Source organism: Dipodomys merriami, unplaced genomic scaffold (genome assembly GCF_024711535.1).
Source record: "Dipodomys merriami isolate MVZ:Mamm:240054 unplaced genomic scaffold, mDipMer1.0.p SCAF_5, whole genome shotgun sequence".
In the NCBI taxonomy this organism is placed as follows: domain Eukaryota; kingdom Metazoa; phylum Chordata; class Mammalia; order Rodentia; family Heteromyidae; genus Dipodomys; species Dipodomys merriami.
In genome coordinates, this window is record NW_027206068.1 from 74,264,227 (window position 1) to 74,276,995 (window position 12,769).

At 43.1% G+C, this 12,769-nt stretch overlaps 1 protein-coding gene across 18 annotated transcripts in view; it reads right to left on the minus strand.

Annotated features, from left to right (window-relative positions):
• Ezh2 (enhancer of zeste 2 polycomb repressive complex 2 subunit) overlaps window positions 1-12,393 on the minus strand; it is a 65,745-nt gene extending 53,352 nt beyond the window's left edge. For 7 of the 18 annotated variants that reach the window (XM_069996994.1, XM_069996984.1, XM_069996992.1 and 4 more), the window contains exon 1: window positions 12,258-12,393. The gene's annotated coding sequence lies outside the window, so the exon portion shown is untranslated. Of the gene's footprint in view, window positions 1-10,328; window positions 10,348-11,058; window positions 11,575-12,257 lie in introns of those variants that run through there. The other 11 variants (XM_069996995.1, XM_069996976.1, XM_069996975.1 and 8 more) reach the window with 11 other exon arrangements.
• Window positions 12,394-12,769: the final 376 nt, after the last annotated feature.

A 12,769-nucleotide genomic window follows, 5' to 3' on the forward strand; every position in this document is an offset into this window, starting at 1 on the left:
AGGCACAAAAGGGGGGGGGGGCTTAACATGAAAGGGTCTAGGAGAAAAGCATACCTAGGTATGTGCATTGTGTGCATTATGGCACTACTTTTAAAGGAAAAAAGCCACCTAATTGGTCTGAGACAGGAAGAGAACTGTTTGGAACCACAGGCTAAACAGATTCTTGAGGTGCCAAAATGGTGAGGAAAAGATTCCAGAGAACAAATGATTCTGTGACATATCCCAATAATCTCATCCCTCAGATGTACTCAAAAATAACTTCCTGCCGGGCGCTGGTGGCTCACGCCTGTAATCCTAGCTACTCAGGAGGCTGAGATCTGAGGATCGCGGTTCAAAGCCAGCCCAGGCAGGAGAGACCGTGAGACTCCTATCTCCAATAAACCACCAGAAAACCGGAAGTGGCGCTGTAGCTCAAGTGGTAGAGCGCTCGCCTTGAGCTGAAGAGCTGAGGGACAGCGCCCAGGCCCAGAGTTCAAGCCCCATGACCAACAAAAAAAAAAAAATTTCCTATAGACTCGTTGGAAGACCAAGTGAGATCAACAGGGAAAAGATACAAGAAAACTACTCGGAATGAGAGTGGCTAACGTTTGGACTACTTTGTAGACTATTTCAAATGCTGGCCTCAGAACTTAGTTACTTGAAAAAGGGGGGGGGGGGGGGTCACCAAGGATCACGGTTCAAAACCGGCCTGGAAAGGAAAGTCCATGAGACTCTTATCTCCAATTAATCACAGAAAAGACCAGAAGTGGAACTGTGGCTCAAAGTGGTAGAGCACTGGCCTTGAGCAAAAAAGAATCCAGGGACAGCACCCAGGCCCAGAGTTCAAGCCTCAGGGCTCCCCCCCCCAAACACCCCCCCCCCCCCCCCGCAAAGAAGCCCAAAGGTTTTCCCCAGCTCATCATTTAACAAGGAAAGGAAAGGATCCGCCTCACTTGAAGGAAGCTAAAAATTACTGCAGGAACAAATTAGTATATATTCTGAAAAACTACACTTCTACAACAAAAAATTACTGAACTATCACAATAAGTAAACTAAGCTGTTAATCTAATCCTCATTTCTACATACCACAGGCTAACATAAAAATTACTTTTAATTTACTACAATAATATTTGTCCTTTTAAGAAAAAACTTAAGGTTTAACTTATGTCAAGATCTGAGCAATGCAAAATGAAAAACTTAACTGCTAAAGAACAGCTTTTAAAACTAATTCGCATAACTTTAAAATTCTTCCAGCCATGCCTATAGTCATATAATATGTACTTTGGGTTTACATTTCTGTAAACACCTAGTATTTTGTCCCACTAAAAATTAAATCATCTGTGAATTAAAAATGAATTTTCATATAGTTTTACTGAATTTCAACTATTATACTGCCAGTATTAATATTTGATCTATAACATTTTAATTTTTTGGGGGGGGGGTCCAGTCATGGGGCCTGAACTCTGGGCCTGGGCGCTGTCCCTCAGCTCTTCACCTCAAGGCTAGCGCTCTACCACTTGAGCCACAGCGCCACTTCCGGCTTTTTTTTTTTTATTTGAGAACATACTGTACAGAGGGGCCACAACCACATACATATCCCACCAAGCACTGCAGCCTCCTCCTTTGTTCACCCCTCACCTCCCTTCCCCGCCTCCCCTCTCCCCCCACCCAATCATACCCCCCTCCCCCCCCCCACACCGACATTGTAAAGCTGGTTTTGACATGACATTCTGTACTTCTCATTGTTACAACAGGTCCACCTGAATCCTTAAACGACCTGTTTGTCCCCATCTCCTCCACATGTTATACTGACATCAAATATAGTGAAAGCGGGGGTTGCACTGTGGGGGAGGGACATACAAAGCAACGAAAAGGTCAGATAATGTGATGATAGGAAAATGAACCCTTAAATATGTATTTTAATGCTTTCGTTTCTTTCATGCATGTGTTTCTAACACATTTATAAGATTATTTCTTTTTTTTTCTGCTTATGCGGTGCTGAGGAATCGAACCCAGGGCCTCGGACGTGCAAGGCAAGCGCTCTACCACTGAGCCACCTTCCCAGCCCCTATATCATTTTTAAAACTCAAAATCAAACTAAAAAGATATGTGTTATACAGCCTGACAAAGAATATGTACAGAGAGGCGGGAGCTGGTGGCTCATGCCTGTAATCCTAGCTACTCAGGAGACTGAGATCTGAGGATAGGTTCAAAGCTAGCCCAGGCAGGAAAGTCTGTGAGACTCCCATCTCCAATTAACCACTAAACCAGAAGTGGCGCTAGGCTTATGTGGCAGAGAGTTTACCTTGAGCTGAAGGGCTCAAGGACAGCACCCAGGCCCAGAGTTCAAGTCCCACAACCAACCAAAACAAAAACAAAAAAAGAATATGTACAGAGAATATAATGATCTCCCACAACTCAATGAGACAATGTTTTTTTGTTTTTGATTTTGTTTCTTTTTTTGCCAGTCTTGGGGTTTGAATTCAGAACATGGGTCCTGTCCCTGAGATTCTTTTGGACAAGGCTAGCACTCTACCACTAGAGCCACAGCACCACTTCCAGCTTTTTCTGTTTATGTGGTACTGAGGAATTGAACCAAGCCTTCATGTATGCTAGGCAAGCACCCTACCACTAAGCCACTTTCCCAGCCCTGACAATCTAATTTTTAAAGTGGGTGATATGTTTGAACACAAAATGTATAAATGGCCAATAGCATATAAAAAGATATTCAAGATCACTGATCATATAAGAAATAGATTAAGATACAATGAAATAATTAACACTTAGGTGGCCATCATTAAAGACTGACAACACCAAGATCTTGAGAATATGGAGACACTGTAGGCCCTACACAATTACAACTAGAACCGCAATTTCCAACACAGCTGGCACAAATACTTTGGAAACATTTGGCAATATCTCAGGAAGTGAAATTAATATTTACCACATGACACAGCAATCTACCTCTATTTACCAGAGAAACTAAATATCTAGAAGACCTATACAAATATTTAAAACTGTTAATAGCCAAAACCTGAACACAGCCCCCATGTATTCATCAAAAGATAAATGAATTATCAAAACAAAAAGTCTAGTATTCTAACATAATGGGATAAGGACCTGAAAATAAACTATTGGTAAAAACCACACAGATGCATCTCAAAAACATGCTGAATAAGTTAGTCACAAAATATGGAATTATATACTGTATAATTATAATTCCATTCACAAAAAATTCTTAAAAAGTGAAATCTCATCAGTTGAGAGTGAATAACAAGATGGTGGCACTATTTTACATACGTGTATGTTTGTATGTGTTTGTTTGGGTGAGCGTATCTTGTGTACATTGTGTTTCATGTAAAAAGTTGACTCGGAAACTAAAAAATTAGAACCTTTGGGAAGGGATGGTAGAGGAAAAACAAAGGAGGGATTAACAGTGCTCGACAGGAAATGCACTCATTATACCTTACTCATGTAACTGTAACCCCTTTGTACAGTATCTTTACAATAAAAAATATATATTAAAAAAACTAGAACCTTTCTAGAAAGAAATCTGACAATATCAGTGGCTAGATGCATAAACACTGAGGTTCTGCTCAATGGCAGCGCACATGCCAGGCAAATGTCAACCTCTAAATTCAAGACCAGGTTGGGGGAGGGGGGGCGGGGGGTGAAATGGACATCATCCTTGGTTGAGATGTGGCTCTGTGGTAGAGTCCTTGCCTAACACATGTGAGGTTCAATACCCAGTACTGAAAGGCAGTGTTCATGGAAAGGTAATTTCTCCCTACAGAAAGTTGTCAGATGGGTATTCAAAGATACATGAGTATGTTCACTACATGTGAGGAGATAGAACAGTGGCTAGGGCAGAACAGAGGATCTGTTTACTGTATGGTGACACATTCATAAACTGGAATAATGTACACTCCATGTGCAAAGAAATGTAGCCTGACAGCTGTATTGCACTATTATTAGTCTATTACACAGGGTATAATACTCCAGGTTAGATCCCCTTACTGCCCAGGTGCAGCTCCTGGATAAAACAGAGGACTTTAAAACCAAAATGCCCAAGTTCAAATCCTTCCTCTATCATTACTAAGCAGTCCTTGTCTCCTAATTTCTCCATCTCTTAGTACTAAGATTTTATCTATAGAAGATAATAAAAAGTAAAGCACATAGGGAAAAGCACATGGTAACCCCTAAAGAAAGATCAGCTATTGTTAGACAGATCTCTTGGTATCAACCAAAGACAGTGTGTCTGCACTAAACAGCTTGCCAGGTCAACTGATCCACACCTGTAACCCCAGTATTCAGGAGGCTATGGCAGGAAGATCATGAATTCTGGGTCAGCCAGAGGTAAATATGAGACCCTATCTTAAAGAGAAAAGTGGGGGGAGGCCACTAAGTCAGTTGGTCTCATTTTTATAGCATTTATGTAAAAACATTAATTTGTATGTGAACACTGGGAAAAGGCTGGGAAGAATGACTAGGGGTTCTAGGGACCACGGCTTTCACTTTACAAATGTCTACGCTGCCTCCGTTTTGTAAGTCAAACACTTACTTCTTTTTTTTTAAATATACTTCTATTATTAAGGTGTTGTACAGAGGGGTTACCATTTCCTAAGTCAGGTAATGAGTACAATTCTTTTTTGGACAATGTCACCCCTTCCTTTGCTTTCTCCCATTTTCCCACTCCCATCCCTGCCTGTAAGTTAGACAGCTCATTTTCCACGGGGCGTATTCTGAATACCATGACTGCACTATTACTTTTAATCAAAGACTTTATTTTTGGTAGTACTGGGTTTCTGAATACAAGGCTTCATGCTTGCTTGGCAGGCACTCTACCACTTGAGTCAAACCTGCAGCCCCTTTTGCCTTCTTCTCAAAGTTTCATGTTTATGCCAATGCCAGTCTGGAAAGTGACCCTTCTATTTATGCTTCCTACATAGCTGGGATGACAGCTGTGCACCACCAAGCCAGCTTTCATTAGCTGAGATGGGGGTCTCCCAACTTTTTGCCTGAGCTCACCTTGAATCTCAATCCTCCCAATCTCTGACTCCCAAGTAGGTATGATTACAGGAGTGAGCCACTATGCCCAACAAAACCAATACATGTTTAAAAAGAAATAGATAAAACTAAGATTTCCTTTACAGACCAGTCCCTAAGCAGACATTTAAACATAAGAAATGTTTGGTTCCATTAATGAGAAAAATACATCAACATTTAAAAACAATACTGGCACGATAATAACTAAAAACCATTGATCAAACTTTATGGCAGATATAGTACTAATTGCACAACCACCCTATTGGACAGATGCTATTATTACCATCATCAATTTATAGACAGGAAAACTCAAGACATCCAGAAGACACTACCCCAAGCACAAACTGACAGCTAGAAACTGAAGCCCAAGCAACCACTTTATATCTTCCCATACATGCATACTATTATAGCAATGGCTGAGATACAAATAATCAAATCAAGGCCTGGCGCTAGTGGCTCACTCCTATAATCCTAGCTACTCAGGAGGCTGAGATCTGAGGATCTCGGTTCAAAGCCAGCCCGGGCAGGAGAGACCGTGAGACTCCTATCTCCAATAAACCACCAGAAAACCGGAAGTGGCGCTGTAGCTCAAGTGGTAGAGCGCTCGCCTTGAGCTGAAGAGCTGAGGGACAGCGCCCAGGCCCAGAGTTCAAGCCCCACGACTGACAAAAAAAAAAAAAAAAAAAAAAAAAAATCAAATCCTCATCTGTCTAGAAGCAACCATGATGGTCTATCTTTCATTATAGGCAGGGGTGGGGGTGGGGGGGAAGTCAGTCATTGGATTTGAACTCAGGGCCTTAGCACTGTCCCTGAGCTTTCTGGCTCAAGGCTGGGGTTCTACACTTGGAACCACACTGCCACTTTTGGTTTTCTGGTTGTTAATTGGAGATAAAGAGTCTCACTTGACTTTCCTGCCCAGGCTGGCTTTGAACCAGGATTCTCAGATCTCAACCTCCTGAGTAGCTAGGATAACAGGCCTGAGCCACCTGCACCTAGCTAACAATGGTCTACCTTTAGATGAACTGATTGATTCAAAGAAATGTACTCTTCTTGGAGCAGATATATCTTTAATTATCAGTAATCTGCAAATACTGGTAGCATGGAGGGCTGGAGGCATGATAAGAGGATCAGCTAAGAAACATGAGGCCAAGTTCAAACTTCTATATAGGGAAAATAAAACATTAATTTTTTAAATGAAAAAGATATGGTATATAAAAAACCCTAAGTTTGGATCCTCACTCCAAATTCCAGTTCTGGACAAAGTCTTAATTCAGGCAAACTAAGCTTTGGGCTGTACCATTTGATCTTAAAAAACAAGTTGTATCTTACTAAAAACTTGCTTTGGAGAAGACAATTTAGTAGTAATTTAGTAATTGTTTTATTGTGCTTTCCTTGGTAACTGGGATGTTAGCTGAGGTACATAATCTGAGAAGGCTATCTGATTAAAGATTCAGAAGTTGTGATGAGAATGCAGTCAATAATCCAATGTATATCCTACAAAATTAAGTGAAGGAAGGGGTATGTTAGGAGAGAGGGGTGAGAATGTGGAAAGGGGGGACATGGATCAAGATGCATTGTATTCATAAACTGCTTTGGTGAATGGCAACTCCTGCGTACAACTTCTTAAATAAAAAATGTACTTTGAAAAACTTTAACCTCATTAAGGTCCTTCATTTCCATATCAGTAAAGGTTAGCAGAGTGTGTTAAGTACTATATTCTGGTAAAAATATATGTAATATTTGCCATGTTAATTAATTTTTAAATGTCCAATTGTGTGGCATTAAGTGCTGTCCCTCTCTATCCAAAAACAGGAAGTTCCATACCCTTCCTGGGATATCAAAACCTAAGAAGGTTGAAATCGCTTACATCTTTAGTTAGTACACTATACTTTTTCCTGGTTATTGTTTTGAAAGTTCTTGCCATTTTCCCAGGTTCATCTCAAACTCGTGAGCACAAGCTCTCCCCTTGCCTCAGCCTCCTATGTAGATAAGAGGTAGGCAGGCAGGCAATGACACTCAACTAGTGCATGTACTTTTAAATTGTATCTAGATTACTTCTAGCACCTAATACAATTAACATGCTATGGAAACAGTTGTTATACTGTACTGTTCAGGGGGAAATAAGAAAATGTCTACACATGTTCAATACAAATATAATTTATTTTGTGTTAGTAACTAGGGCTTGAACTCAGGGCATGGGTGCTATCCCTGAGCTTTTTTGCTCAAGGCTAGTGCTCTACCACTTGAGCCACAATTTCAGGTTTGGCTTTGTGGTGGTTACTTAGAGATGAGTTTCACAGACTTTCCTGAAGGAGATGGTTTTGAACCTTGATTCTAGATCTCAGCTTCCTAGGTAGCTAGAATTCCAGGTGTGAGACACCAATGCTGAAAAATACAACTTAATTTGAGTAGTATTTCAATCATCAGTTGGTTGGATCCAGATATGAAACCCCTGACTGTATATTTAGTTCATTTTCCAACCATCACTACCACCCATCCCCAGAATTATTTCATTATTCTGAACAAAATCTGTTTATTAAATAACTCCCCATTTACCTTTCTGTTCATTTCTTGGTAAATTGTACTTTGTGCTTCAATGAAGTTACCTAATCTAGCTACATCATGCAAATAGAATCTCACTTTTTAATGCTGTGTATAAAATGTTGCAACTGGAATATTCATTCTATTTAACCTATGTCCTAGAGGCCCACCCAAGTTGCACAGCATATATTAGAATCTCACTCCTTTTATGTTAGAATGTTGTACTGCAAGTACACACCCTATTTTGTTCCTTCATCTGTTGGTAGATGACAAGTAGTTTTACAGTAATTAAAAATAAAGTATCTGAGATGAATATTAGAGTAAACCAAAGTGTCTGGCCAGGCTCCAGTGGTTCACACCACTCAGGAGGCTGAGATCTAAGGATCCCAGCCCAGGCAAGAAAGTCTGTGAGACTCTGCAAGTGTCTGGAAAATAGTAGACACTATTTATATTAGTCATGTGTTGGATAATGACAAGGACTGGTAAATGATTTCATTGTGTGAACAACCAGAATAGAATGTACTTACACAAAGTAAGATGGCTACAGTATCACTAGGCAATTACTCTAGGGAATCCTCCTCATACACATGGTCCTTCATTGACCAAACTGTATTAAGCAGTGTACATTTTCATCATGCAGTAATGCCTTTCTTTACTCTTCATCACATTTTATACCAAGTAGTGTTTCAATGGCAGGATCTGAGACTATACAACCATTTTAGAACCCTATCAGCTATAGCTTTTGAGATAGCATTAGATTTACTAACCTATATATCAACAATTTTATAAGAATTGTGGCCCACAATTAACATTACCATGCTTCCTCTTCAGTTTTAGCTTTAAAATCTACTTGAAAATATGCCAATAAGGAACTTAAATTCAACAACACACCCTTCAATTAAAAGATATGCCACTCCCAAGCCATACACAGTGGCACATACCTGAAATTTCAGCTACAAGATAGGAGGATCACTTTAGCCCTAAAGTTCCAAGCTAAACTAGGCAACACAGCAAGATCACATACAAAAAAAAAAAAAAAGCAAGGTGTGCACATATGTAATACTAGTGCTTAAGAGGATTGTGAATCCATGGCAGCTATATATTAATACCTTGATTAAAGAGGAGAGAGAAAGAGAAAAAGACATACACACATGTGATCACATATCAGATATACAACACTCTCTCTTACCAGTATCAACTGCAAATATACGAAATTTTACCTGGCATTTTTGTACAAGACACATTTTTATAATGAACACCCAGATGACTCATCAAACCTTTTCCAGTTACTTGAAATATCAGACATGAATATCAACAGTTGAACCTAGAAAATTTGCCATTTTCAGCCAAACACCATGGCTCATGCTACTCACAAGGCTGCAATCAGGAGGATGGCGTTTCTAGGCCAGCCATGGTAAAACGTTAGAAAGACTGGCTCTCAGTCAATAAAACCTGGGTGCAATGGCATACACTTGTCATTCCAGCTATGAGAATCATCCTTGGCAAAAAGCAAAATCCTACTCAAAAATAACAAAAGCAGAAGCAGCTAAAGGTGTGAACTCAAGCCTGTGTAGCAAACACAAGGTCCTGAGATCAAACCCCAGCACAACCAAAACCAAAAGGATGGATAGACAGACAGATAGATAGATCTCCAGCTTACAATATCACAGAAGACCTTGGAACTTAGGTACCTTGACAATTATTTTTCTTTGTAAACACAGTTTCAAAAACAATGGAAAGCACCTTCCAAAATTCTTGAAGACATAAATACAAATATATCCTGTTTGCTTTTCACATTTCTTTGCTAAATTATTTCATTATCTTTCTTATTTCCTTGATTCAATTATTGAGTGTAGTTGCTACAATTACAATTTGGTGATCCTATAATAAAACTTTGTGTGAGAAGCAAGAGTGCAGTGCAGAGAATTCAGGGACAGCCTCTACAAGGGAAAGCACATCATCTGATGAACTATTCTCTCAATTTAATGAAACTGTTTCTCCAGTTTATGCTCCCCCTCAAAGTTTCAGTCCCCACACAGTTGCTTCATAACATTTTTCAATCATCTATACAGACCAAAACTTCAACGCTAATTCATAAATCCTTTCTAAACCCATAAACTCCTTGCTAATTTTTAAATGCAGATCAACCTTCTAAATCATTGTTTATTTTTAAAGATTAAAACAAATAAATTTACACTTCTTGAGCATGCTTCTCAAAGTATGTTCTGAAAAAACTCCAATGTGATCTGGAGAAATCCGCCTGCAACGCTTTAAAAAGCCAACACAAAGATGAGCATTCTAGGTACTATGGCTAAACAAAGCCAGTACCAAAAGGCTAACTTTTTCCCCCCTAACTACACTAAATCAACAGGTGTTTTTCTTTTCTATCATTGATCTTTAGACTGCCTAAATAGACTCCCAATTTAACCAGGCAAACAACTTAAAACAAAATTTCCCACCAATTCCGAAAAAAAGGTGTTCTAAAATTACCTTGTGCCAAGGATAAGACCAAGTACTAAATACAAAATACACAAAGGGTAAAATTAGAATTTTAGTACTAAAATACCCAAGTTTCTACCAAAACTTTGCACAACTAGCTCATCTCATATAATGAATGAGATTATCAATAAGATTTCTAAATATATAATTAGTTACTAGTATAAATGTAGACCTTACTTCACAAGCTCACCACTTAAGCAGCACCTAGAATGTCTGCTCAGTGATGCTCAACACTGCCAAACAAATGCAATACAAATTCTTACATTGTATTTCTTTGTCTCCACTTCTACAGGGAGCCTTAAGTTGGCAGATGCACGATGTCCTCATCAGAGGGAACAATGTAATCAGAAAAGACCTAAGTATTCCTAATTTATTTTCTTGGAATATAGTCCCTTCCCACAAAAATGAGAATTTAAGATGAAATTTTCCTGTTTCTGGGACTTTAAACATCACATTCCCCAACTCATCTTCAAAAAGAGAACAGGACTCTTTGTGTACGGACAAAAATCCAATCTATTCCTAATTTTCCAGACCATGAATACTAAGTTAAAATATAGCTTAAATACTTTCGTTTTTTTGCAAATAATACTATGAATAATCTAGTTAGGATTGCATACATCTGCATTTTATTGTGAAATATTAATTCGTGGCTAATGTTTATAAATACTGAAAAATAAACTCCAAAAACCCTCCAAGTATAAACTACATTCGAGTGTGCCATTATGCCTGTCCTGAAAGGTTTATTTTGTAAATGTTTTAAGAAACATTAAAACCTCATCAAGTTAAACTGACAAAGACCTCCAGAACCCTAAAACGCCTTTTGGTAAAATGTTTTTAAATGCCAAAGACAGATTCTTTTTTTCAGTTCCAAACGAATGTAAATTTTAAAGATCGGGTGCGATAAACAAAGGAAGTTTTAGTTTGAACTGTGGGCAGCACACATTCAATGTCTTAAGCAACGAACGTTTCTACATCCAGTCTTTTCTGACTCACTGAACGCTATTGTTCACGGAAAACAAGACCAATTAGGAAGGATCCGCCGACCCTCTGGTCTAACACCACGTTTTTCGTAGGCATTTCGTCTCGATCACCTCTCTCTGTCATCTCATCCACATTCAACCCTCCAGGATTCGGGCCGGGATCGCTGACCGAATGACAGTTGATTTCGTTAGCACCTGTCGCCATTCTCTGAGGTATCACACAAGTTGGTCAAAACAGCCCCCATTTTTTTTTTAAGGTTACGGTTCTTTAGCAAGTGGGAACTCCCGAGGCGTTCACCAAGTTTTCCGAAAGCCCCGGCTTCTCCATTTCTCCCATTTTCAAGAGAAAGTATCCCTTCGGCACAGATCGGCTGGTGAGTGGAGCGGGGGCGATCACAAAGAAGCGGGAGGACTCAAACAGAAAGCCCCCCTCCACCCCGCAACCCGAGCGCGCGGGGTGGACAGATCGACTCTCCCCTCCAACTTAGCACAAAGCCCGCCGGGAGGAAAGGCTCGGCCGGCAGCCCGAGGCTGCGCTCGGGGGAAATGTCACCGCCGGGCAGTCCCAGTTCCCACGTCGCGCACGCCGGTCCCGGGGCAGCCCGGTCGGGCGCCACCGGCCGTCCCGAGGTGGGAGGCGGGAGAAGGCGCGGGGACCGGCCCGGCCCACTCGCGCCGCCGCCCCACGCCCCCGGCCGCCTCCGCGGGGACCCCGGGTGTCGCGCCCTCCCCTCGCGCCGAGCCCTTCCGCGACTCGGTCTGTCCTTTGTCTGAGTACGGACCCGCGGCACGGTCCCACCAACTTGTGTCCGTCCCCGTCCCACCCGGGCGCTCGGCCACACAAAGGAGACTTGAGCCCCGGGACTGCCGGCCCCGGCCCGGCCCCCGGAACGCCCCCCGCGCCGGCCCCGGCGGAGTCAGCCACGGGGACGGGAGCCTCCTGCCCCGCGCCCTCCGGGCTCCAGCCCAAACCTCCGGGGATCGGCGCGGTCCACTCGCGGGGTCCGGCCCCCACCTCACCGGCCCTTCCGCGGCGGGGGTCCCCCTCGCCCGCCCCCCCCTCCACGCGCCTACAAAAGCCGCGCCGGGGTCAAGCCCCGCTTGGGCGATTCCCGGGACCGGCCGGGAAACCACTGTGCGGACCCCCGCGTCGCCGCCGCTCCGGGTCGCACTCCGGAGCCCCAGCGGCCGGCCACCGACAGCGCGCGTTACCTTCGTCCCGCGCGCCAGCCCGCGCCTCTCCCGCGCGCCGCCCCCGCGCGCCGCCGCCGCCGCCGCCGCCGCTCCGGATTCACAGCCTTCTGTGTCCCACTGGGTGTCGGACGCGACCGGACCGAGCGCCAAACGCAGCAGCCCAATCGCCATCGCTTTTATTTGCCCCCCTCCCAGTCCAACTAAGCGCCTTTCTGATTGGCGGAATGCGAGCGGGCGCCTATCCAATCATAGGGCCCGCCGGGCTCGGAGGCGTCGAGCGCGCCCCACGCTGAGGGCGCTCGGGACTCGCGGGCGGCGGCGCGTGCGCGGGCGAGGGCTCGCGTAGAGGAACGCAGCTGGCAGTGTGGAAGCGCCGCCGTGGCCATCGTCTTTGTTCTTTTGCCGAACGCGCGACGTTTCTCCAGAAGGCGGTGGGCAGTCAGGCAGGCGGGGACGGGGGACTCGGCAGAGCTCAGAGCCCGCCTCCAGCGGGAGGCGGGGTGGCGGGAACCGGCCGGAGGGCGGGACTG